The sequence below is a fragment of the Tursiops truncatus genome, chromosome 2 (genome assembly GCF_011762595.2).
Source record: "Tursiops truncatus isolate mTurTru1 chromosome 2, mTurTru1.mat.Y, whole genome shotgun sequence".
Classification (NCBI taxonomy): domain Eukaryota; kingdom Metazoa; phylum Chordata; class Mammalia; order Artiodactyla; family Delphinidae; genus Tursiops; species Tursiops truncatus.
In genome coordinates this window covers 167,621,009-167,625,366 of record NC_047035.1, presented here as the reverse complement: position 1 = coordinate 167,625,366, position 4,358 = coordinate 167,621,009, and the positions used below count along the sequence as shown (strand labels likewise).

Sequence of the window (4,358 nt, the reverse complement as noted above, 5' to 3'; positions counted from 1 at the left end):
TCCCTTACCTTACATATGACACCAGCATCTACCCGTAGCACAAGCCAAAACAGATAGAGTCATTCTTGATTTTTTTCTTTTTCTCATCTCCTTCGTGAAATACATTAGCAAGACTCTATCACCAGTATATATCCAGAACTATCCACTTCTCTCCTTCTTCAAGACCACCACCATGGTCCAAGGCCACCACCATGGTCCAAGCCCCCAGTGCCTGTAACAGCCTGCTGCAACAGCCTCCTACAAGTTTCCTTGCTTCTGTAATAATTTTCCACAGCATAGACAGAGTGATTACTGTAATGTTAAATCAGGTCTTCTTAATCCCCTTTGTAAACCTTTCAAGGGCTTCCATGGCCTTCATAATCCCTGAAAAGCCATTGATCCATACTTTTCTCAGCTCTATCTCAGACCATTCACCTTGCTCCCGACTCTCAACTTCGCTCACGACTCTCCGGTCATACTGAGCTTTTGTTCTTTACTATTCAGGCTCATTCCAGCCTTTTAGTAGGTGCTCAGCCAACGGTTTTAACATTTTCAACAATACATTAAAATGATCCTACACCATGACCAAGGGGGATTTATTCCAGAGATGCAAGGATGGTTCAATATCTGCAAATCAATGTGATACACCACATTAACAAATTGAAGAATAAATCATATGATCACCTCGATAGATGCAGAAAAAACTACTGACAAAATTCAACATCAATTTATGTTAAAAATCCTCGACAAAATGGGTATAGAGGGAACAAACCTCAACATAATAATGACCATGTATGACAAACCTATAGCCAACATCATACTCAATGGTGAAAAGCTGAAAGAATTTCCTCTGAGATCAGGAACAAGGATGCCCACTCTCGCCATGTTTATTCAACACAGTATTGGAAGTCCTAGCCACAGCAATCAGACAAGAAATAAAAGGAATCCAAGTTGGAGAGGAAGAAGTAAAACTGTCACTGTTTACAGATGACATGATACCATATATAGAAAATCTTAAAGATGCCACTAAAAAACTATTAGAACTACTAAATGAATTCAGTAAAGTTGCAGTATACAAAATTAATATACAGAAATCTGTTGTGTTGCTATACACTAGCAATGAACTAACAAAGAGAGAAATTAATAAAGCAATCCCAATTACAATTTTATCAAAGAGAATAAAACACCTAAGAATAAATTTAACCAAGGAGGTGAAAGACCTGTGCACTGAAATATATAAGACACTGATGAAAGAACTTAAAGAAAACACAAATAGAAAAATAGTCTGTGCTCTTGGATTGGAAGAATTAATATTTTTAAAATGTCCAACTATCCAAAGCAATCTACAGATTCAGTGCAATCCTTACAACGGCAATTTTCACAGAAATAGAACAATCCTAACATTTGTATGGAACCACAAAGACCCTAAATAGCCAAAGCAATCTTGAAAAAGAATAAAGCTGGAAGCATCATGCTTCCTGATTTCAAAATATATTATAAAACTAAGTAATAAAAACAGTATGGTATTGACATAAAAACAGACACATAGATCAGTGGAGCAGAGTAGAAATTCCAGAAACACACACATATTTGGTCAATTAATTTATACCAAAGGAGCCAAGTATATACAGTGGGGAAAGGATGGTCTCTTCAAAATATGGTGTTGGGAAAACTGAACACATACAAAAGAATGAAACGGAATCACTATCTTCTATCATACACAAAAATCAACTCAAAATGGATTAAAGATTTGAATGTAATACCTGAAAGCATAATGCTCCTAGAAGAAATCATAGCGAGTAAGCTCTTTGAAGTTGGTCTTGGCAATAATTTTTGGACTTGGCACCAAAAGCAAAGGCCGCAAAAGCAAAAATTCAAGAGAGACGACCTCAAACTAAAAAGCTTCTTCGTAACAAAGAAAACCACTAACAAAATGAAAGGCAACCTACTAAATAGGAGGGAATATTTCAAATCATATATCTGATAAGGGGGTTAATATCCAAAAGATATAAAGAACACAACTCATTAGGGCAAAAAACGATCCACTTAAAAATGGAACTGAGGCAGGGTGCACATCTGTGATGGCGAGAAGATAACATTTGATGCTGGGGCCCTCCTTCTTAGTACACACCATCTAATTTGGAGAGATCAGAAAAATCATGAATGCTGCATGGCCTTTCCTCTTTCCCAACTTGTGTTCATTGAAGAACAGGCAGCTGGAATTGGGAAAAGTGCCCAAATAGTGGTTCATCTTCACCCAGCTCCTTCTAACAAAGAACCTGGCCCATTCCAGAGTAGTAAGAACTCCTACATCAAGCTTTCCTTCAAAGAACACGGCCAGATTGAGTTTTACAGGCATTTATCAGAGGAAGTGACACAGAGAAGGTGGGAGAATATGCCAGTTTCCCAGTCGTTACAAGCAAATAGAGGACCCCAGCCAGGAAGAATAAGGGCTGTAGGAATTGTAGGTATTGAAAAGAAACTGGAAGAAAAAAGAAAAGAAACTGACAAACATTGCTGAGGCCTTCAGAGACCTCAGTAAGCTAATGGTCAAGGCTAAGGGAATTGGTGGTGTTATCAAAATCCATCACTAATAAGATTAAAGAGAAGCAAGGTGACATCACAGATGATGAGACCATCAGGTTTAAATCCTACTTACTGAGCATGGGAATAGCTAACCCGGTTACCAGAGAAACCTACGGCTCAGGCACACAGTACCACATGCAGCTGGCCAAACATCTGGCTGGAATATTGCAGGCGCCTTTGGAGGAACGAGGGGGAATAAATGTCACTCACAGAGGTGTACTGTTTAGTAAACCAAGCTCGAGGAATAGAATTGCTCTCACCAGAAGATTTAGTGAATGCATGCAAGATGCTGGAAGCCCTGAAATTACCTCTCGGCCTCCGTGTGTTTGACAGCGGCATCATGGTAATTGAACTTCAGTCCCACAAGGAGGAGTCAACGGTGGCCTCAGCCTTGGAGACGGTTTCAGAAAAGGGGTCTCCAACATCAGAAGAGTTTGCTAAGCCTGTGGGAATGTCTGTCCTCCTGGCTAAAGAAAGGTTGCTTCTTGCTGAGATGATTCAGTGGAAGGCTTGCAGTTTTACCCAAATTTAATTATGACACAGAGCTAAGAGTTTTGTATTTGAAATAACTTGTTACCGGTATACTTGCCTCATGCAGAAGTTGTATGACATTGAGCTAAGGGTAAACCCTGATAAACAGAATTTACTGGAACTTCGCAATATAATATAAAACGCTTTTAGTTTCTATGTAAATATTATGATCCAGGAAGCCTCTTTAGGTTAAATATAGGAAAATATAGAAAGATGAATGCCAATATGAATTTGAAATCATGCTACAGTTGTATAGAAACCCTCAGAGTTTAACTTGAAATATGGTGGATTTTAACTTGATCTTCAAATCTGACCATTTTTTAAAGAAGAGGATTTAGTTCATGGGGGAAAAAAGAGAAAAGTTACATGTTTGAACAAGTTTGATTATTTTGGTGTGATGAAAATTCACCTGAATTATAAATGAGGTTTTTCTCTGCATTTAGTGTGCACATTTTGGGAGAATTTTCATGCAACAACTTATACCTACAGTGTAGTTTAAGAACCTGACAACACTGGAGCAAACTATCCAACTGCAGGATATCATCTGAGGCTCTCCCTAAGGGCTTTTAGAAGCAGCCATAGGCATGTCTTCAGCAGACCAAATAAAGCTCCTTAAAAAGAGAGAGAGGGCTTCCCTGGTGGCACAGTGGTTAAGAATCTGCCTGCCAATGCAGAGGACACGGGTTCAAGCCCTGGTCTGGGAAGGTCCCACAAGCTGTGGAGCAACTAAGCCCATGTGCCACAACTACTGAGCCTGTGTACCACAACTACTGAAGCCCGCGTGTCCCAACTACTGAAGCCTGCACGCCTAGCGCAGTTGTGCTCCCCAACAAGAGAAGCCACCACAATGAAGCCCATGCACCGCAAGGAAGAGTAGCCCCCACTTGCCGCAACTAGAGAAAGCCTGCGCACAGCAATGAAGGCCCAACGCAGCCATAAATAAATAATTTTTTTTAAAAACGATAGAATTTTATCTGACTTATGTATATATAATCTGACTAGTTTTTTTTTTTTTTTTAAGTGATGATTTCATGGCTGGCATTTAAAGAATGCAACTATGTCATTTTGTTCTAAAAATGCTATGGATTTTGAAAGTGAATTAAAGAGCTACATAGACATGCCCAGAGATATGGTTACAGATTTGGGAAGCAGACGCTTCAGGATTTCCCTAGGATTGTTTTGTGGGTAGAGGGACCAGGAGAACCTTTAACACGCTCTACAGGAACCTTGGTGCTCTTGTACCTCAGAGCCAAGGATGGAAA

The 4,358-nt window shown here is 39.5% G+C and overlaps 1 pseudogene; it reads left to right on the top strand.

Moving 5' to 3' along the window:
• The first annotated feature begins 2,065 nt into the window (after nucleotides 1–2,065).
• On the top strand, nucleotides 2,066–3,114 carry LOC101328731 (vacuolar protein-sorting-associated protein 36-like; annotated as a pseudogene).
• The last annotated feature ends 1,244 nt before the right edge of the window (nucleotides 3,115–4,358 follow it).